Below are 23216 nucleotides of genomic sequence, written 5' to 3'. Positions count from 1 at the left end.
AGTTTTGGCAAACCACTTAACGACTCTAAGACTTAGTTCCTTATTTGCAAATAGGATGGCAATACGTGTCCTTTACCTCGATACATAGACTTGGGTTGGAGAATTATGCACATAGACCCACGTCCACAACAAAGTTTCTGTGCCTGAGATGCCTGGTGTGTGTGTGTGTGTGTGTGTGTGTGTGTGTGTGTTTTCTCTTCCATAATTGATGCCCAGGGAATAAGCATAGGGATTCCCTACTACTGATGGATTATGGAGCCCAACCCCCTTGCTTATGAATATACATACACTCATCTTTTCCTAGGATGTGCATTATTGGACCTTGTGTATTTGCCTCCTGCAAAGGTCTTGCCAACGGCTGCCTGTGTTTTTGCCTTCGGCATCAAGACCAGAACCATTCAACATGAACTCCCAACATAAAAATTCTACCTGCCCTTTATGAGCGTTCGTGGTTTGGCCCATGCCTGCCTCTCCAGCCTCATTTCTCCCAGGCCTCTCTGAGCTCCCGCCCCCTGCCCCACTGTGGACATTTTAGATCTGCCACGTTTCTTCTCTGCACTTAGACATTTCTCCTGAAGTTCCTTCTGCCTAGAGCACCATTGCCCTCCCTCTCCTCACACCCTTTTCAACTAGGTAATTCCTACTCATCTTCCAGATTCCACCTCCATTGTTCTTAGAGAAGCCCTATACCTACATTACATTGGGGCTTAAAGCTCTCCAAGTGCCATGAACTGTGCCTTTAAGATACCTAACACGGAGAAGTATTATAGAGTTACTTGTAATCTCCATTAGGCAGGGGCTGTCCTTCTGTTCACTATTATACTCCTCAAGTCCAGCACACGATAGGTACCCAATAAGTATTTGTTGAGTGACCGAATGAATGAGTGAATGAATGAGTGGGTTTAGTATTTGGAACTTGTGTTTGTGCCTCTAGAGAGGACGCCTCTGGACTTGAGGTTATCCTGATTCCGAATGAACATCTTTTGCAAAGCTCTAGAGTCAGAAGCAGCCATGGTCCCTGCTTGTGGAGCAAAGAGTCTGTTAGCCATTGGCTGCAGAAAAGACTCTGAGCCTTGTCTTTTCCAGGACAGGCCCCCAGCAGAGCCATACAGAGTGGCCAGTTTGCCTTCTGGCCCATTGGCGTCTTTGGGTTCCCACCCCTACAATGTGCCCCGGACCCTCAGATCTTCTTCCATATCTTGGCAGGCTCCTATGCCTGCATTTCTGTTCTGTTCTGTCTCCAGAAACCTTTTCCATCCTTGGCTGTGGGGCCTCCGGGGACCTTCTGCTCTCTGAGCTCCTCTTTGGGGTGTCTGTGTCCTTCCCCGGACACAGGGAAGGCTCCAACGGTTGCCTTCAACTGCCGTCAGAATGTTCTATCCTTAAAATTCTCAGGGGTTGGTGCCTGCCCTCTGCAGCTAGGTGGACTCCAAGGCTTTGAGCCCAAAGTCCAGACTTTCACCTTGACGGTTGGCTCAGCCTTCAGTAACCACACAGCCATGCATGGCGATTCGATTTTCTGACCAAATTCTTACTCAACTTTTTCAAGGCAGTCATGGCTGCCTGCCTGAGCCCTCTGGCGTGGTTTCACAACCTCACTGGACTCTCCCTGCCTTAGCTGAAAAGAACCCTCTCGTGGGAATTTGGCAGACCCAGCTGAGGGAAATTGGGGGGCCAAAGCACTTCCCGTCGCCTCACATGGTCCAGCCCCTGCAAGGCAACTCTGACCCCAGGGTGCAGCAGCCCTTGGTTGCAACTGTCCCAAAGCAGCGTCTACTCCTAAGACTGGAACCACATCGGCCTCTCTATCCCAGGGCTGGGGCCACACCTTGAGGAAGAGGGAAAGCCATGTTCATGGCTCAAAGAGACAGTGCAAAGGTGTCATTTAGAGTGGCTTCCCCTTGGTCACAAACGTGTTTATCTTTAAGAAATATGAGCTTGTCTTCCCTACCCCTTAAATCCTTCAGGCTTGGCCGTCTTTCTTCTGAGGTTCTATCTCAGCTGTGCAAGTTGGGGCTTCCTCTCTTATTTGATTGTGTCTTTAATAAAACCCTGGGCTAAAGGCCCATCTGCTCCGAGTTGGCTTTGGGCCCTGGGTCTTAGTCTGGCCACTCTTGGTGCTCCTGGGACAGGGCATAGTGTGCTCCTCTCTCATTCATGCATTCATTCATCCATTCGTTCATTTAATATCTGTTGAGCTCCTATGTGCCAGGCACTAGCTAGGTCCTGGGGATACCAAAAGTGTCAGGCAAATAGAAACGGGTGCTGATCCTTAGAGAACACCTTGTCTAACGAAGGGGGCTCTTGGATGTGGGGAGGTATGTGAGTGAGCCATGCAAGCTGGGGATAAAAGTCAAGAGGCTGTGAGAACTTGTAGATCGGGTTTGAAATTTTCGTGTTTTGTCCTAGAAGCCTCAGGGAACCATGGAAAGATTTTAAGCAGCGGAGAGAAATGGTCACATTTGGGTTTTTGGAAAAAGACCCTAGCTGCTGTGTGGTTTTTGGGAAAAGACCCCAGCTTCTAACGCCAGTTAGAAGGGGGAGGGGAGTGGGGATCGGTCAGGGAACCCATCAGGCAAGGCCAGTGTCTAGGATTGGAGGGGCTTGGGGAGAAGGGGTTGAGAACATAACCCACGTAGAGGAGGATGGCAGACCATGGGTGTAGATTGCAGAGGCAGTTGACCAACACTGAAGGCAGACACTGGAGCAGGGACACAACTGCCAGGTGTGGAGCGTATTGAGTTGAGGTGCCTTTGAAAGGAGGCGATATTCAGGTCAAGAGCTCATGGGAGAGGTGTGGCCTATAGATAGCCATTGGTGAATTATCTGCCATATGTAGTTACTCCATAGGAATGGTGGAACTTGCCAGGGAGACAGACTAGAAAAGCGAGGGTGCCTTGGGGTCAGGGAGGTGCGTCTGTCCAAGGAGGTTGAGGAGGAATGGCCAGAGAAGTAGGAGGGATGCCAGGGAGTGGTAGGGTCACAATAGCCTTGAAGGAGTAACTCTGTGTTTCTCCACGACCATTTGCCTTAATCACAAACACATCTCCTTCATCCTGAATGTTAGATGTAGGGAGCAGGGGGCAAACTAGTCTGGTGCTAATGCCCTCTGGAAAGGGCATGTGGGCCCTCAGCCTGGGCAGGAGGGCCAAGGAGGATTCTGGCAAACTCTGTGACATTAGGTGGTAACGGCAGGCACATCAGAGAGTTGGGGACAGGCATGGAGAAGCTTGTGGCAGTTCAAGGCTGGGTGGGAGAATTTTCTCTGTCTACAGGTCCATGGACTGTGAGTTCAGGGACATTATAAAGAAAGAGAACAAGGAGACCAAGGGACAGGAGATGCGGGGTCTCTTTGGAGGTTGTGGGGACTAACAAGCTCGATTTGGGAGAGGTAGTGAGAGGGAAGAGCAAGGCCAGTTCTGACCACTGGCTTCCAAGAAGGCCAGCTTCCATGGCCTGTTGGGTCTTGAGATAGAAGCTATTTCCCGCCCGAGGGGAGGAGAAGATCACATAAAGGAAACCAGTGAGGATATGAAAGGGAACAGGCCAGTACTCCAGGACTGTTGTTCCAAACTTACTCAGGCACCGAGAAAATTTCTAAAGCCCCTCTAGCCTTTTTTAGAGCTGCTCAAAGAATATGGGGCATGCCTAGGGCCCAGAGAAAAGGGGCAGTGGAGAGGCAGGCTGAAAGAAGCAGGGAGGGTCAGCGTGGGCCACAGGTTAAGACGACTTCAGCAGATAGAGGCAACCATCAGATCCTCTCCACCACGCTCTGGGTCAGCATACCACAGCTAGCACGGACAGGCTCCTTCACCCCTCGCCAAAGCACTGGGTCTGGCTGCCATCTTGTGTCTGGCTATTTTAGACAGCCCCCAACTGGAGTCCCTCACAGTAAAGCCTTACCACAGAAAGAGCAGTCCTGCCAAAGTGCAGGCTTAAGTCCATGGACGGGGAAGAAAGAGTACTTTCAGACCCCCTTTGGAGTGTGGCTTCCTCATGACTTCCAAGGCAAGACATACATTGGGACAAAGAAATAGGTTTTCAGGGGGAAACAGGAGACTCAGTGTGGGTACCAGAGATGGCCACCATGACCCTGAAGGGACAATTTTGGAGTGGTTCTCCCCAGGATGGGAGGCAGGGGGCAGGCAATGCTTGCACTTCCAGCCCTCAATTTCCCCACTTGTAGAATGGGGGGTCATGGAAGAGTCTACCTGAGAGAAATGTTGAGGATTTTACGAGTTAATTTTTATATAGGATACTTAGAACAGCCAGACACATCACAAATGATAGTAAATACTATCACGATTTCATGAGACATTGTCCATTTACATGAAATTCTTGGACTTTGTGGGCACATAACACATTTCCTACCGATGTGACTCTACACTGCTCGAAAAGTAGGCATTCCAGTTTAAGGATTTAATAGTAATGAGGAGATTTAATTCCAGAATTACATATTGGGATCATTTTGAAGAACTTTTCCACGAATGCTTATTAGAGTGGAAAGGATACAGAGGCAGGTGTCAGAAGACCGCAGATATTTGTTCTAGCATCTTCCATATGCTAGACTTCAATGGCCACTGTGATAGAAATGGTACTTGCATTAACAGAGCTGATGACTCAGTTGGGGAGACAAAAGTTTTTAAAAAGTTACAAATTCGGATTAGTGCCACCAAGGGGAAAATTCCCAAGGGGAAGAATAACAGAGAAGGCATCTAACTTTAGGTCATGAAGATCTTCTCTGATAAGTTGACATGAAGCCAACTTTTGGCCACTCAAAAGTGGTTATGGAGGTGTCTGGGAGGTGGGGGGTATTCTGGTTTAGAAAATGATTTCCTTTCCCAATCTTAGGCAACCCTGCGAGCATCAATTTCTACATTTGTAAAATGAAGATAAGCCTACCTATCCAACTGACCACAACAGAGCTGAGGTGAGGATACAATGAAATGATGTGAAAGAATTTTGTTAAGCACAGACAGATGCACAGACAAAGAATCTAGGAGGGAAGAACTCACTGATAATTTCCTTTCACTTTTTCTATGCATTCAATTTGGTTTCTGTGTCTAACACGACTGTAGTACACGAGGTCTGTCCGGGAGGGGCAGTGGCTAAAGACCATGTTGAGAATACGTGACCTTGGCGTCATGAAGAGCTGTGCAAGGCGAGAGGGGTGTGGTAGGGACACAAAGGTGATTCTCTGGAGAGAAGATGGCTGAGCTGAGCTGTAGGAGACGAGTGGGAGAGACTCCAGTTTTTTGTAAAGCTTAAAAGCTGGAGAAATTTTAGTGTGGGGTAGTTGGTACATATTGCAGTGCTCAGTAGACACGAACCCTTCTGGGACCCATCCTCAGGGAAGGGCATAGTCAACGTTATTTAATCTTTGCCAAGCTTCGCCACGAAGTTCTGGAAATAGGCAGACATGCTTTTCCCGGGGTACTCAGAGCTGTGACTTCCATCCAGTAGGTAATTACCAAATGTTTGATGCACTGGAGGACACTCCAAGATGGGAGGCATCCAGGGGGAGCACTGCCAGGTTACCCTGCAATTTCTGGGCTATAAAGGAGTCTGGGAGATGGGGATGAAAACTATCTGTGGGTTTGCAAACAACCATCTTATTCCACACTCACAGTGAAGCAGGACAAGTGCTACAGATGAGTGAATCCAGGAACTGCCGTACTCTGGGGAGGAGGTATACCCCTGGGCTGGACGGTGGGGCATCAGACATTGCCATGGTTCCTCTTTTAATATGAAACCCATGGAAGATGATGTGCTGCTCATGATATCATAGTGTCACTGCTGGGCATTGGTGACCACCCAGCCTGTGTCTACAGTTTCCAGGTGGAGTTTTCTGGTTGTTATTGTATTGGTGATTTTGAGAAAATTTAAGGGGAAATAAACATCAACCAGTTGAAGATGTTGCCTAAACAGGACTTGGCAAGATCATGTCCCGATAAAGACATTTTCTCAGCTACTCTTTCAAAAGACAAAAGCGCCTAAACAAACATTCTAGTGGAGGGGCTCTCAGATGGCCTTCAGTTGAGAAGGGAACCCTCTGGAAGGGAAGGAAATGGTGAGGGGGGGCGGGGGGAGAGGGTCTTTTTCTTCCAGGAAGGGAAGGTCAGAAGGAGAAGGGACTGACTTTTGTGACACCATAGGTTTCTGTTTGTGGCTATTCCTTGCAGAGTCTGGGCCCCATGTTCAAGGGCACTTCCACAAGGGTCCATGGAAAACCCCTCAAGCTAAAAGCGACTTTGACTTTTGGAACTGAAAATGTTAACTTGTATGAATGGCCTTGTGTAGGTAAAGAGGAGGGACTAAGGAAGGCATTTGGAAGAGAAAAGTATAGAAGGGGCCAAGAGAAACTAAGGGCTCTGAACAAGAAGGGGAGCTGGGTCAAGGGAAGGAAACCAAACTTATTCAGTATTAGCGGAAATGACAGAATGGCAAAGGAAATCAGGAGGAGAAACTGGGAGGCCAGCTCAGAGCTGCTTGGGCTTGTAGGGGAGCATTGTGCAGGGACAGGGGGCCGGACATGAAGGGTCTAACCATTTCCTGTCTTGCACCTGTCTCTTTTTCCACTAACAGCCACCTGTCAGCAGTGCGTGGGCAGACTCCCGACTCCACAAGAATGGAGGGAACTCAATGCATCTCATGGAAGGAAGACCTCACATTGCCAAGTTGTCAGTCCTCCCCGAATGGATCCCTGCCTTTGACCCAATTCCGATGAAAATTGCAGTGAGAGCTTTGTGCACTTGGAAAGGTATTTCTAATATGTATTTGGAAGAATTCAGTTTGGAGAAACAAAAACTCCCGTGTGCATGCGCACACACACACTCTAAGATTAGCAAGTAAAAGCTTGCATTGTTAGATTCTGAAACACACTTTAAATTTGAAATCTTTTGAACGGCAAGAAGCTAGTGGCCAAAGAGGCCAACGATAAAGAATACAAAGCCCAGATATGGGTTTATTTTTGCCTTATCTGTCATTTCCATTTAGGACTTTGAGTACAATAGATGCATCACTGTTTGGAGCAAAGCAAGGTAAGTGCCCCCCGTTCATTGCCGTTGTGGCGCAAAGACTAGGGTGAGGGCACCACCAGCCAAGAGCGCCATTGTTTCACATCATGTCATGCTGTGTTCAGCGGCTTAGCAATCTTCCTTTTGGTCTTTACTACTTTTTATAGCTGGAACCCTGAGAGCTGTGAGTTCTGTGTTTGCTGACTAGCTGGTGTTCTTGGTTTTCTTTAAAGGTGTGAAGACAAAGGCGAAGGAGGGCAGCGTGAGGCCTCTAACATCCTACAGAGCCGGGGCAAGCAAATACCGTGTCTCCACATTCACTTGCCGCTTCTGAAAATGGTTTTCCTGTTTTCTGAAATTCATCTGCGCGCTCTCTACCCCCGCCCCCCACCAACCTGACCACCCTGTAGATTATAAACGAAGGCCTGTATCCTTCAGTATATTGAGTCGGTGATTTCACTGAATGAACGTGGCGTTCCAAGTCAGCGAGTAAGTGTACGTCATACAATCATTGGCCCAGAAATTACATTATTATTATTTTTATTATTATTATTTTTCAGTGAGTAATTACTGAGTGCCTGCTCAGGGGCAAGCTGGGCATTGTTGTGGGTGTTGCAAACCAGCACGTGAACAAAACAAATGAAGTCTTTGCTGTCCCAGGGAGCGGCCAGTTTTTAGGGAAGGAGAGGCACAGTGAACTAGGAACCACCCCAGAAGCTGAATCTGGCTGTGGAGACAGAAGCTGCTGGCTGTGGTCAAGGAAGACTTCTTGGGTTAACTGGGGGCACTTGGGAAGACGCTGGAGGACGTGCAGGTGCATGCCATGTTGCTATCTGGGCGACAACATTCCGGGAAGTGGGTGTCGCAAATGAAAAGGAACAACGGGTGGATTGGCTGCCCGAAGTGGGTCAGTTTTTATACCTCTTCCTCTGTCCAGTAATTAGTGTCAGTAATCGTGTAATAACTAGAAATTGTCGTCTTGATGCCCTCTTTGGTTTTAAATCAATTTAAAGAGGTTACATTTCATTTTCAAGATAATATTCAATTTCAGAAAAATATTGCATAATGACCTTAATTATGTATATTTGCCCTTCACCCCCCAACCCACCCCCCCAAAAAGAAAACCAACCCCTACATCTTAAAGAATCACGCCGTGTTCACCTCTGAAACTAAACACAAAGAACTCCAAGGGGTCAGATGGAATGACAGAATGAAGGAAGTCCTATTCTGATCCTTTGACTCTGTAATCATTGTGCTATGGTTGTGTCTTTTGGGTCTATTATTTAAAGCTCAAACTCAAAGAAACGTAGGGCAGGGGACTGGAGAGCCCAACTGTGCCCAAAGCAAGCTCCAATGATTCTGAACCATTATCAACGAAACTGCGATATGCTGTCGATGAATCCATGGTTATGTAGACCTAATATTTATTTGTCTTTGTGTGTACGTGTGTGTGTGCATGTGTGAGTCTGTGAGCATGTGTGACCTGCCTGCCTGCTCCCCAACTCTCCAGTATGTGCCCAGTCCCAGCATTTGCCAATCTACAGTGTGCAGATTTTCCTTAATCACGTCTGTGGCTGAAGTTAGGTTAAGTCCAGTAGCTCTCAGGGCACTTCCTAGCTTGTGGAAGGTTCTTTGGACCTGTATTTCTATGGCTCTGATGGGAAGAATGAAAAATTTATGTTCATCAAGCTTAGCTCCCTGAGATTTTTGTGTTTCAGACTCTCCCACAGAATTTACTGTGAGGGAGCCTCTTCCTTTCCCTTCCTTTCCTTTCCTTTCCTTTCCTTTCCTTCCCTTCCCTTCCCTTCCCTTCCCTTCCCTTTCTTTTCTTTTCTTCTTCTTCTTCTTCTTCTTCTTCTTCTTCCTTGTTTATTTTCTTTTTTTTAAATTCTATTATTATTTTTTTCTTTGTTTATTTTCGAGAGAGAGAGAGAGACAGACACAGAGCATAAGTGGGGAAGTGGGGGAGGGGCAGAGAGAGAAGGAGACACAGAATCTGAGACAGACTCCAGGTTCTGAGCTGTCAGCACAGAACCCAACATGGGGCTTGAACCCACAAACCGTGAGCTCATGACCTGAGCCGAAGTTGGATGCTCAGCCAACTGAGCCACCCAGACGCCCTTTGAGGGATCTTATTTCTATGTCACATCTTGCAGCTGCTTACCCTGTCCTGTCTTTGCTGGCTTCCCTGGGCTCCTGTTTCCTGGGAGTTTCAGTGCCATAGTGGAGCAACCAGATGAACAGAGGTTGTGGGTGAGAGTATCGTGATGCCTGCCTCAAGGGCATCCATTGTGCAGAAGACAGACAGCCACCTACCGTTCTGTTTGGATGGATCCCAACTCTCTGATTGGGTAGACTTGCAGGGGGTGGGCTAAATGTTTTCCTTTTCTTTTTTTTTTAAAGACAATAAAGCAGCATTATTTCATATGGTTGAAAAATACAGCGGCTTTGGTTGTTTTCATTTAAACTAACCTAAGTTGGCAGAAGTTTCTAAATGCCGCTCCGTTTACCTGAAGATTGCCTCTCAGTCATAGTGCATATATGTCTCCATGTTCAGCTTTACCTGTTTGAGAATGTAGTAGGACAACAGGGGAACGGAAGTTCTGGGTGCCTGGTCAAATCATTTTCTTGAACCGTAATTTACGTTAGTGCCTCTGCTGGGGAGAAGCTGGAAGGGGTAAGGCTAAGAGGGACTTTATGTCTCATCACGTCTCTGCAGGCAACAGATAAGATGGCACCTGAGAACATTACCCCTCAGTTTGCTCACAGAGGGTGGTACAACCCCAGTCCAGTGAGTCAATGCCTTTAACGGAGGGCCTTTCCCTGGAACATGGCTGACATCGGTACCCTTCAGGGATGCTGTTTCTATGTCTATAATGTCCCGTTGTTGTTGGCTTTAAGGTGAAGGTTTTACATACAGGGGTCTATTTGCTTAGAAGCTGGACGTTGCATGATTTGGGATAAGCCAACTAGGCTGACAGAACTTACCTCTACCTTTAGGTGGATGCTTGAGTTACACTGGGGATGAGTTACACTGGGAAAATGACCCCAGCTGCCTCGGGTGTCTGCCCACAGGGTATGAAGGAAACTCAGGCCATTCATTTTTTTTTTTTCTCTAGAAAAAAATATGTTTACAAATGTGAGCTCTGAAGAAAGGAGACTTTGGTAGCCAGTGGAGGCCACTGTGTTCCGAGACCTCAGATGGCCTTCAGCGTGAAGTAAGCCTTAACTGAAGAGCTTCACTTCTGCCCAGCCAGGACACTTTCAGCTTGTCTCTCAGTCTCCGGGGAAGTAATCTTGTTTAACGTCCTGTATTTTTCTCTCACAGCCTCTTGTCCATTGGGTGACAGGAAAAACACCAACTTGGGTTTTGCGTTATTTACTTTCTAAGATCCTAATTAAACTCCATCTGGTGCTGTTTATGGAAGGGAAGAGGCCTCTGATAAGCACAGCTGGGGAGAAGATTTCCCAGTGCTGCTGTCCCGTGATTTTGTTCACTTGCTCCTAGCACAGAGGCCCCTCAGTGAAAGGAAACCCGAAGACAAGATATCTGTTCAGAATTTCATCAAGTCCTCGGATTTGGGTGGAGATAGATGCATGACGTGGTATGGAACTGGAGACCCCAGAAGATTCTGGAGAGTCTAGAACTCACTGCCTTTAAAGGCCCACCTGTCTTTCCCTTTCAACTCCATGCCAATGCTCATTCATGGCCCAACTGAAGAAACAAAAGGAAAATTAAGCTATTTGTGATCAGAATGTTGGGTCTTTAGATTGGGGAGGGACCAGAGAAGACATTCCACCCAATATCCTATTTTTCATAGACTGATCTAAAGCCTATTGACCCCCATGACACGCTTGTGTGTGATCAACACTGGCCTGCCGATAATGTGTCAGAAATTATTGCAAAGGACAATAGTTTCTTTCCTTGATGGCCAGGGATATATGGGGCTAGGATCAGAACTCTGGGTCTTTAAAAACTATCCTATTTTTTTTTAAACATAGGAACTGGATAAAAGTTATAAATAAATCAAAGTTCTTATTTTCTCTGTGGTGAATTCTCCTACCTGGGCCTGGAGGCAGAGTCTGCGCCGTGGCCACATTTCTGCTCCTCTCGGGGTCCGTGGGACCGTGTTCTGTGACAGGCGAGGTCCCTAGGAACCCAGGCAGCCATTCAGACGACCTTGACATTTGATGGGATGCGGTCATGAGTGTTCTCTGTGGAAGAAGGTGCTTACCTGGCGATGTGGGAGCAGATTGCCGCTGAAAAGCTCACGTGGTGAGGAAGCTGGGCATCCCCTTCCAGTCAGTAACGGCTTATAAGATGCTTCTGTGCCTCTTTCATGAGGAATGTGGCAATTCCAGAGGCGAGGTTACCTGACAGTCTTATAAATATGAGGGTAAGGGGGAAACGGTGTGTGAATGTGGGAGCTAGAGGTGGTGGGGGGCATAGGAAGGACGTAACTCGGGGAGCAGAGAAGCACGGCAGGCTCTGTGGTCAAGAAGCGTCTGGGGGGGGATGCTGGGGACCATTAAGGGCCTAGGGCTTCTTGGAGGGGGTACAGTTACAATGTAAAGTGATCTGAGCCCTCAGTCTGAGCATCAAACACATCATTCTCAAAGCAACAATATAACATGCCCTCCCTTCACGTCACTTCCTGGCACCACTTTCACAGGGACCCTTTCTATTTCTGGTTGAGGCATGAAGGCAATAGGCTGTGTGTGTGCGTGTGTGTGTGTGTTGAAGCTAAAATATCAATTCAAACTGACTGCTATAAATTTAGGAGATCAATTGTGATCGGTGCAATATTTAAGAAACAACTAAATATCTAAAGTATATAGGTATGTATTCAAAAACGATAGGAAATAAAGGGAAAACAGCTCACAACAATAAAATCAATGAAACTCAAAAGAACATAGTATTGGAGTAGACAAATATAATCAAAGAGAGGGGTGCCCGGGTAGCTCAGTCGGTTCAGCGGTCTGACTTTAGGTCAGGTCATGATCTCACGGTTTGCAAGTTCGAGTCCTGCACTGGGCTCGGTGCCGTCAGCATGGAGCCTGCTTTGGATCTTCTGTCCCCCTCTCTCTGCCCCTCCCCCGCTGGATTGCTCATTCTCTCTCTCAAAAATAACTAAACATTAAAAAAAAAAAAAAGAAATCAAAGAGAAAAATGGCAGAGGTCCTCTTTAGTAATTACAGGTAATGTGTTAAACTTTCCAAAATTCAGTGAGTGACGGAACGGAAGGGAAACACCAAGATCCAATTTTATCTTGTCCACATATAATTTGCTTTAGATGTCACGTTGAGAAAAGGTGAAAATGAAAGTATGAGAAAAGATGTTCTAGGTAAGGAGTGAAAGAGAAGAGAGATGTGAGGTCTATAATAATTGAAAAAAATTGACTCGAAGTCAAAAACTCTTACAATAGACAAAGAAGGGTATAAGGTATTGGTAAGGGTAAATTACCAAAAATACATATACGTATGTAAAACATTTGAAAACACCCATGAAAGTTACCCCCCAAAGGGGGGGGTGGGCACCTGGTTGGCTAAGTCAGAGGAGCATTTATGACTCTTGATCTCAGGCTCATGAGATCGAGCTCCATGTTGGGTGGAGAGATTACTTAAAAACAAACAAATAAGTAACCTTTAGGAAAAAAAAAAGTCCTCCAAATGTAGGAGTAAATATCAACTGAATTGAAAGAGAAATCGTTGCATGGTAATATTTGAAGACTTCAAGAGCCCAATTTGAAATGGGGAGCACATCACATCAAAATCAATAAGGAAAAGCGGACAAGCATAGCAGTAAATGTATCTAATAGCCAAAAACAAAAACAAAAACAAAAAAAAAAAACCACACACACCAGACTTTGAAGGCAATTTTTTTGAGAATTTTTCTTGAAAAGAACTTTGCTGAGGACACTTTACTTCCTCATACAGAGCAAGAAGCACATGCGCGCGCGTGTGTGTGTGTGTGGTGTTGATCACTTCAGGTCAACAAAAACGTGTAAAAAAAGTTACACATGTCACTTTCAGTAAGAACCACAAGTGGCTGGTGCCTGGCTCCTATTTTGAGTAAAAGACAGGAAACGAGCCAGGCAGGTGTGGGTGAAGGTGGCTGTTTTGCCTGCATAGCTTTTCCAGAGTGCATTGGGGCAAAGAAGGTTGTTTTTGTGCACCAGTGGTGGGCCCTGTGTGAATCCAGATGTGAGGTTATCTAAGGACTCGTTTGGAAGGACTCACCGTGAAGGCAACTGGAACTCCGTGGGGAGAGGCTGAAGGGGGTGCTGGCTTCCGGGGGACCACAGGAGTAAGGGGTCATCTGAAGAAGCCAAGCGTCTGAGCACCTAAAAGAAAGCGACGGTTTCTGATGGTCCGGAGGTGGGTTCTAAAGGATGGTGAAAGTGTCCCATCAGGTAGAAATATCAGCCACGTTCAGAACACCGGGCCAGCTTCTCACAGTGCTGGGGACAGTAAGAACTTTCCTTATTTCTCCCTCTGTTTCATCCAGCCAACCCTGGAGGGGTCAGCACTGCATGTATTTGCAGAGGGAGAGGTGAACGGGGAAGAGGGTGAGGAGCAGAGCTCACACCATTGTCCTGTCCACGGGTCTCTGCCTCCCTGCAGGCCCTGGCTGGGGGTCCTGGGGGACAGGGGTCAATATGGAAGAAGACTGAACTGTAAAGTATGCTATGACGTGACATTTTAACTTCTGGACTGAGAAGGTTCTACGACAAAGCGACCGCAGGACTCCGTGTTTCTTAAGAGTGACCACAAAAGTCATGGGAAGGCTGGCTTTTCTTCATGGAACGGTGTAAAAGGACCCTTGATGAAAGCGCTGGTATGAGAACTGAGTACAGTTCATTTGTAATTGAGTCCAATTTCAGATCTTGTCAAATGAGCTTACACACGTCGATGACATCCTAAGTCCAAATCTGGCTCACCGTGAGCTTGGGAAGACCGTGGCAAAGTTCACCGAGGAAGAAAGCAAAAGTGCAGGAAAGAATAAAAACAGGTGCAGCTTACCTTGCCAGAGGGTGAATCAAATCCTAATATTTGCAGGAACTCACGGGCTTACTGCAAAGACCCAGGGATGGGCTGGTGAACCAACACGGATAGTTCAGGACAGATAACCGTCTATGTGACAGTTAAGGATATACAGATCACGGCACAAACCGGAAACAAATTGCTCACCGTTAAGGGCCAAGACAAATGGTTGCCTATTTTGAAAAACATAAATTTGGATCTTTCAGAAAATCAAATGATTAAATAGATAAATATAAATAATGAAGCTATAAAGTATACGGGACAAAAAAACCCCCGGAGAATTATTATTTTGTTTTGGATCACTTAATATGAAGCAATGATAGTAGATACAAAGGAAAAGGATGTTAAAATGCGCTTCATTGAATTCTCTTTGTCAGGGTGCCTGGGGGGCTCAGTCGGTTAAGCCTCTGACTCTTGATTTCGGCTCAGGTCCCGATCTCATGGTTCGTGAGACCTAGCATTGCGTCAGGCTCAGTGTTGACAGTGCAGAGCCTGCTTGGGATTCTCTCTCTCCCTCTATCTCTGTCCTTCCCCCACTCTCTCTCTCTCCCTCCCTCAAAATAAATAAATAAAAACTTACAAAAAGAAATATCTTTGCCAAACACGCTAGAGTCAAAATTAAGAATCTGGTAATATTTGGGTTTCTGCCAGGATGATGAACGAGGCATTTGGAACGGCTCCATCGCTGAAAACAGCTAGAAATATTGGAGCAAATGTATTTTTTAAAATCCCCAGATGCGTACATGATGACACACAATATAAAGAACATGAGGCAAAAATACAATGAATGTAGTGTCTTTGAAGAGTTAAGATCCTAAGTTAGGTGTTGGCTTAGGCCATTGCTTGCATGGTTTCCAAAGTCATGGGTAGGACTCAATTCCCAACATCCATGCAGGTTGCAGGTTTGAATAGGAGATGCCCTCCATGCAATTGTGATTCTAAAGAAATTATCCTTTTAAGGGCAAACCAGAAAAACCCACCTCCCACATCTGCAGGGGACTGCAAAAATAACCATTGGATGTTGGACGTAACACTTGGAATCGAATTGAGGAGCTGGGACTTTCCCTGAGAAATTGTAACAAACTTCACCGTTTGCCTGTTTGCTGCCCCCAATGCCTGCCACCTGACAGGTCTCTAGAGTCTCAGTTTGAGAATTTAGCTTAAGTGATTCTGGACTGGAAATTTCCATACATGTCTGGCAGAAGCAAACGCTGATTCCATCTGGAAGAATTTATCCTCCCTCTCAATTAAATTCTGGAAGAAAATCAGCAGCTCACAATAAAAAAAAATTACAAGACACACGCAGAAACAAACTACCTGGAGTGAAAGCCAGCAGACACAGAAACATCAGATTCTTGAAGATTTCAGATATGGAAGTTATCGGATGCAGAAAAACACATCTGTTAAATAAGTTTCAAAATGCAAAAGAACAACCTGAAACTGAATACAGGACAAAGAGATTTGTAAAAGAATCAGATAGTCCAGAAATTAAAGATAACTGAAATTTGAAACTCAAGGGTTAGATGTTTTTGCGTGCAGTCAGAATTGAGTGACAGGTACCAGATTTTTATACTTTTGCCTTAAACAACTAGAAAAGGAGGCCAAACATAAGAAACACGAGTTTTTAGACATTGGGCAGCAGGCAGACATGGACCTCTCAGCACTCAACAAGAATTAGAATAATTTGGTTCCCATTAAGCAGAGTGGAAAGCCCTCATAATATATGAGACGTCAGAATAATCCTCAAAAGGGTATCACCTTAATAATGGATCTAAATTAATACTACACTAGGGGCTCCTGGGTGGCTTAGTCGGTTGAGCACCCGACTCTTGATTTTGGCTCGGGTCATGATCTCATGCATGATTCGTGAGTTCGAGTCCTCAGTTGGGCTCTGCACTGACAGTGTAGAGCCTGCTTGAGATACTCTCTCTTTCTCTCTCTCCGTCCCCCCACCCCGCTCAAAAATATATAAGCAGTTAAAAAAAGAATGCAAAAGAAGGCAGGGAAAAAATTTAAAAAGAGACAAACAGAAGACAGAATAAGTAGAAAACGAATGACAAAATGACAGATTTAAGCCCAGCTATATTAGTAATTACATGAGCTGTAAATGATATAAACAGTGCAATCAAAAGACAGATAGTTATGGATGAACAAAAGGAACGCTTGATTATCTGCCGCCTGTGAGAAACACACCTTAACATAATGATACAGATAGTTTACAAGCAAAAGGATGAAAACATACATCCTGTGCAAACACTAATCAAACTACTACCATTGGCATGTTAATATCAGCCAAAGTAAAATTCAGAACAAGGAATGTCACCAGTGATAAAAAGGGCCATTTTCATACTGATCAGGATGATATAACAGCCCCAAACGTGCATGCTCATGAGAACAGAGCTTCAAAATATACTATCCAAAAACTATTAGAACTGAAAGGAGAAGTAGACAAATCCGTGATTCCTGTTGGTGATTTCAGCACTAATATTTCCGGAATTGAATGAATAAGTTGCCAGGACATCAGTAAGGGTATGGAAGACTTGAACAACCCCAACAACCAATGTGCTCCAACTGATATTTATAAATCGCCCAAACTGGAAAGAGATACATTCATTTCAAGTGTTCGAGGAACATTCACCAACATGGACCATAACACTGAACAAAACACGTCTCGATAAATGTAAGGTATCGAAGTCGCACAAAGTGCGTTTTCTGCCTACAAAACATGAACCCACAAAGAAGAAACAGAGACAGGTCTGAAGAAAATTCCCCAAATGTTTGGAAAGTAAACAAAATCATTCTAAATAAACCATGGGTCAAGGACAAAGTCACAAGGAAGATTTGAACTCGTTTTGAAGGGAATGAAGAGAAAAAAAGATACCATATCAAAATTTGGGGTGTGCAGCTGAAACAATGGTTAGAGAGAGACGTGTGGCATTGCATACTTACTGTTACGAACTGAACTGTGTCTCTTCCCCTCGTCCCCCTCTCGCTCCTATGTTGAAATGCTAATCTCCTGTACCTCAGAATTTGAAGTTGGAGAGTGTCTTTAAAGAGGTAAATAAGTTAAAATGAGGCCATTAGAGTGGCCTCCAACCCAATAGGATTGGCGTCCCTATAAGAAGAGGAGATAGGACACAGACACACACAGAAGGAAGACACATGGGGAGAAGATGGCCAGTTGCAAGCCAAGGAGAGAGGCCTCGGATGGAACCGACCCTGCTGATACCTTGATCTTGATCTTCCGGCCTCCAGAATTGTGAGAAAATAAATTTCAGTTGCTTATGCTGCTTACTCTCTGGTGCCTTGTTGTGGTGGCCCTTGCAAATTCATATACTTATTAGAAAAGAATGAAAGTTCCCAAGTCAAAAATCTACAGATCCACCTTATGAAAATAGACCTATATAGAGGGATGGCTCAGTTGGTCAAGCTTCGGACTTCAACTCAGGTCATGATCTCAGGTTCGTGAGTTCGAGCCCCGCATCAGACGTTTTGTTGTCAGTGCAGAGCCCATCAGATACTCTGTCTCCCTCTCTGTCTGTACCTCTTTCACCCGTGCTCAATCTCTCTCTCTCTCTCTCTCTTCTTGCTCTCTCTCAAAAATAAATAAACATTTAAAAAAAATTAAAACAAAAAAAAAATAGAATAAAAGTGAAGCAGGAATCTATAAAATAGAAAAACAGGAGAGAAAAATCAATACACCCCAAATCTGGTTCTTTGAAAAGGGAAATAAAACTGATAAATCTAAGTCAGTTAACCCAAAAGCTGGTTCTCTGAAAGCAGTAATAAAACTGATAAGACATGAGCCAGGGTGATTAAGAGGCAAAAGTAAAAACTCAAGTGAATGTCTGGGTTGATAAAGCACTGACAGGGATCCTAAGAGTACGAGGATGATAAGAATACCGTGAACAGCATTATGCCGATATTTGCAACAAGTTAGATGAAACGGACACATTCTTAGAAAGACACAGACTACCAGAGCTCACTGAAGAAGAAATAAATAACCCGAAGAGCTTTCTATCTACTAAGTAATTCTAATTTATGGTGAAAAACCTTCCTACAGAGAGGGGCTTCTCAGTTTACTCTAGTAAACAATTCTACACAACCTCTTCCCAGCAAATAGAAGAGGAGGGTACATCCCCTCACTCACTTTATAAGTTCAGCCTGACCTTGAGACCAAAACAACACAAATCCAGTTCAAGAAAAGCAAGCTACAGACTGATTCACCTCGCGGACAAGGAGGCAAAGTTAATTAACAAATTAACAAATTTTAGCAAATCAAATTTAACAACATATAAACAGAATAAGAGATCATTATCAAGTGGAGTTCATGCCAAGAATACATGATTAGTTCAACATTCACAAAACATTGTAGTTTACCATATTAACAGAGCAAAAAAAAAAAAATCATCTTGATAGATCCTGAAAAAAATTGATACAGTTTAATATATATTCATCATAACAATTCTTAGGAAACTAGTAATAGAAGAGAACTTCCTCGACATGATAAGGGACATGTATAATACAATCCCTACAGCTCACATCATACTTAATGGTAAAAGAGTGAATGCTTCTTTTTCTAAGACCGGTAACTAGGTAAGGCTATTCTTTTTCATTGTCCCTTGTATTCAGTATTATTCTGGAGGTCCTAGTCAGTGCAGTCCAGGCAAAGCAAGGAAATAAAAGGTATACAGATGGAAAATAAAGGAATAAGACTGTCTTTATTCACAGAGAGCATAACTGTTTATGTAGAAAATCCTAGGGAACTTACAGAGCTATGACTAGCATGAATAGGTGAATTTGGCAAAAGGTCTCGGAACCAAAAGAGTCCGTTGTGCTTCTACATACTAGCAAGACACTCAGAAATGGAAATTTAAAAAATATCATTAAAAAAATATCATTTAAAGTATTATCAATACCTAAAGCATTGAGAGATCACTTAAAAAACATATGCAATGCCTATGCATTAAAAATGATGAAATATTACCAAGAGCAATGAAAGGAAAGCTACATAAAAGCAATGATCATAGATTGAAAAACTTACTATCATCAGGCTATCGATTTTCCAAAATCTGACCTATCTCTATGTCCGTTGGAACCTCAAAGTCCCTGCAAGCTTTTTTAAAAACAGAAGGTCAGCAGCAAATTCTCAAATTTATGTGGAAATACAAAGTACCTCGAAGAGACCAAAACAATTTTGAGAAAGAACAAATTGGGAAAAATTGCACAATCTGATTTAAAGACCGACTATAAATTATAGTAGTCAGGACGGTGTGCTATTGGCATAAGGATAAAGATATAGAACAATAAAACCTGATAGAGAACTTAGAAATAGATCCATTTGGTTAATTAATTTTTTACAAAGATGCCAAGGTGATTTAATGAGGAAAGGACCAATTTTTCAACAACTCTTACTTGAACCACCAGATATCCATATTTATAAAAGCGAACCCTGGCTCTTATCTCACATTGTGCACTAAATTAACTCAAAGTGGAAAACAAATCTAGATATAAGAGGTAAAGTGACAAAATGTCTAGAAGAAAATATAGCAGAAGATTTTTTACTGTGAGTTTCGAGTAGTCAAAGATTTCATAGTTTGGACATAAAACCATCAAAGAAAACAATGATAAATCACACTTCATCAAAAGTAAAAACTCTGTTCCTAAGTAGACACTGTTAAGAAAATGAAAAGGCAATCAATAAAATGAAGGAAAATACATGTAAAACAGAACCCTGATAAAGTACTTGTAGCCAGAATAAATTAAGAACATTTACAACTCAATAATAAGAAATAACAACCCAAGTAAAAAACGGACGGAAGTTTCAATACACACTTCACCAAGATGTGCAATTGGAAAATAACCAGCTGAAAAGATGCTGAACATCATTAGTATTAGGGAAATGCAAAATCAAACCATAATGAAAAGGGGTGCCTGGCTGGCTCAGTCAGTAGAGCATGTGATTCTGGACCTCGTGTTTGTAAGTTCGAGCCCCGTGTTGTCTGTAGAGATTACTTAAAAATAAAGTCTTAAAAAAATACCCATAATGAAATGGGTACCACTACAAATTCATTAGGATGGCTACAATTATTATTATTATTTTTTAAATTTTTACATTTATTTACTTCTGATAGAGACAGGGCACAAGTGGGGGAGGGGCAGAGAGAGAGAGAGAGAGAGAGAGAGTGAGAGAGAGAGACAGAATCTGAAGCAGGCTCCAGCTCTGAGCTGTCAGCACAGAGCCCGTCGCAGGGCTCGAACTCACAAACCAAGAGATCATGACCTGAGCCAAAGTCGGACACTTAACTGACTGAGCCACCCAGCTGCCCCAGGATGGCTACAATTAAAATGACTGACCATGGCAAGTGTTGGTAAGCACATGTAGCAACAGGGATTCTCATATATGACTGGCCGGAATATCAAATGGTACAGAAACGTTGGAAAAACAGTTTACTTACTCACTGGAAATGGAAGCATGTATTCACGCAAAAACTTGTGCTCGAAAGTTTGGAGCAGTTGTGTTCACAATAGCTGAAAATTGCCAACACCCCAAATCTTCGTCAACAAGTGAATGGATAAACATATTGTAGTATAGCAATAAAAGGGAATAAAAAGGAAGGAGGAACCACAGATACGCGACAAAGATGAATTTTAAAAGCATTATGATCAGTAAAAAAATACGGATGCAAAAGAATATGTATTGTATTCGAAATTTTCCCTGTATGTGAATGAAATTCTATCCAAGGAAGAAGGATAGTGATGGAAAGCAGATCAGTGATTTCTAAGCCTCAAGGCTTAGAAATTCACTGAAAGAGCCACAATGGAACTTTTTGGTGGTGATGGATGTATTCTACAATTCTCATGATTGTGGTCACACAACTGAGTACATTTTCCAAAGCTCACTGAAATACACACATACCCTTGGTGTATCTTGTGTGTAAATTGTGCCTCACTAATGCTATCATATACATATACAGTTATATACACATACATATATGTATGTGTATATATACATATACATATACAGTTAATCATATACACAAACAGGATGAACTGAGATATTCTCAGAGATATTCTCCTTCTTGCATTTCAGAAGGAGAACAGGGAAAAAAATCAGGATAGCAGCAATATTGGAAATGGTTAACAATTTTCAAGAACTTTGAAAGACATCAATGCACAGACATGAGAAGCCAAATGCATTCTGAGCATAAGAAAACAAACCCACATCTAGAAACGTCTTGGAAAAACTGGATATTACCCAAGACAGGGGGATCTTAAAAAAGCCTGTGAGAATGTACTGAATATCTTAAATGACAGCCAAACTATATAATACTACTGAACAGCAACAATAAAATATGTAAGTTTGTGGGCTATGGGAAGGCAATTGAGAAACTAGAATTATATACTGAGCAAAAATATCTTTTATAAATGGGGGCAAATGAAAGCCGTGTCACCCAAACATAAACACAAACTTTTTTTTTTTTTTCCTAACACGCTGTTCCTAAATTAGTCAAGTGTCAAGAACGCAACACAAGCAGATAGAAAACGATGCCAGATGGGAGATTTGAGAGATAGGAGCAAATTAAGGGTATTAGAATCTGTGGCTTAACATAAGCAATCTTTGACTATGTAAGAAAAGAATAATACTCCGTGGGACTCAAAAAGGAGCAAACTAAAACACTAGACAGTCACGGGAGAGGAGGCATTTTGTGAGAAGTTCTTGCATGTGTGAGCCAGGAGGAATAAACGAGACTGTTCATGACAGCACTATGGATGATAACAACAGCTGAAAATAACTCTAACGTCATCAATAATAGGACGGATAAGTATGTATAGTCATACAATGGCGTATTTTACAGCATGAATTATAGCCTTGTGCAGCAACCTGGTTGAACTCCAAGAAAATAAAATGGAGTTAAAAAAAATCAAAGCAAGCGAGAGAGGAATATATATTGCGTCTTTGACATCATTAAAATTTAAAAACATGCAGAAGGGGTGCATGCAGGCAAACAATGTGGTAAGATTACACAGAACGGCAAAAGTCAGCAGAGTGGCTACATTTGGTGAGGACGGAATGAATGCACGGTATCTCAAAAGGACTGAAAGGGATTTCAGAGACCATTTTATTGTTCGTTTTCCTACCCTGGAGGGGAGTCCGTGGGTACTCATTAGTTTAGGACTCTTTGTATCTTATGTGTATTATCTCTACTATCTCTCTATCTCTATCTCTATCTATCTATCATAATCTATTCTGTTTTGCCAATCGGTTTCTAATTTAAAAGCACCAGCGTATCTGGACCATTCCACGTGGTTTCCAACGCCCCCAATTACCAGACTGGTGTGCTTTGGTTTAAGATTGATGAAAAGATCATGTGAGTGCAGGCCACATCAGTACGGGAGAAGCCACCAGGATGGGGTGGAAGGAAAGAGGGATGCTGGGAAGTTGGTAGGGAGGGGCCTCTCAGATGAAATGCTATTTGGGTATAAAACCCCTGTAAGAATAGGTGGCTAGTTTCCAACCTTGAAAGGAGCTAAAGTCTAAAATACAAGTGATACAATGGACCATCCTGAAAGCCAAGAACACTGAGCTCAGAACATTCTTGGACCAGAAATGAGTACATGGTCCTGAAAAACCCTCATCTGTCTGCAAGGGTGAGTGAGACTGCACAAACACGGGTAAGGATCAAACTGTCCCACAAAAGCTGGGAAAGTGATTCTAGCTGTTAAGCTTTTCCCTCTGGCTCACCCTCCCCCGCCCCTTTTCCATAGCTTCCCTCGCACATGTTTGCCAGGTATTTTAGCATAATTTCTATTTAAAAATTTCAATACAATTTAATACATAAAAATGAACATGCTAAAACATCATTGACTGCCAGGACCAGAATCGTCCAGTAAGGGGTGGGAATCCCCTCCGCGTACATGCTCTGACATTCCACTTCACAAGCTTTGTGAAATCCCTTACCTGATCACACTGTTCTTTTCCCTTCCTTATTCACTTCTATAGGTACTAAGAGATTCATTGAGCATGTATATCATTTCTATGGAATGGAGCTTTCTTTTTGGCTTACCAATCTTCATCAAGTGTTGGGCCAGTTGAGGACTTTAGGTAATTTTCCCTAAATAATTTTTTTTTTTTTTGTCTAGAAAATGATCATC

At 43.5% G+C, this 23216-nt stretch overlaps 1 long non-coding RNA gene across 5 annotated transcripts; it reads left to right on the top strand.

The window, feature by feature from the left end:
• Positions 1-1433: 1433 nt before the first annotated feature.
• Positions 1434-11055, top strand: LOC125910267 (uncharacterized). Of its 5 annotated transcripts, none has more exons than XR_007453917.1 (4): positions 1434-4930; positions 6586-6760; positions 7250-7505; positions 10136-11055. It is a non-coding gene; the product is annotated as an uncharacterized LOC125910267 (long non-coding RNA). The 5 variants fall into 5 exon arrangements; XR_007453920.1 differs by lacking the exon at positions 10136-11055 and adding an exon at positions 7677-9456; XR_007453918.1 differs by lacking the exon at positions 10136-11055 and adding an exon at positions 7677-9456 and having other exon boundaries at positions 7250-7511.
• Positions 11056-23216: the final 12161 nt, after the last annotated feature.

This window comes from Panthera uncia, assembly GCF_023721935.1.
Source record: "Panthera uncia isolate 11264 chromosome B3 unlocalized genomic scaffold, Puncia_PCG_1.0 HiC_scaffold_1, whole genome shotgun sequence".
Lineage (NCBI taxonomy): Eukaryota > Metazoa > Chordata > Mammalia > Carnivora > Felidae > Panthera > Panthera uncia.
Note: the sequence above shows the minus strand (reverse complement) of the source record. Positions and strands in the feature narration are given on the sequence as shown.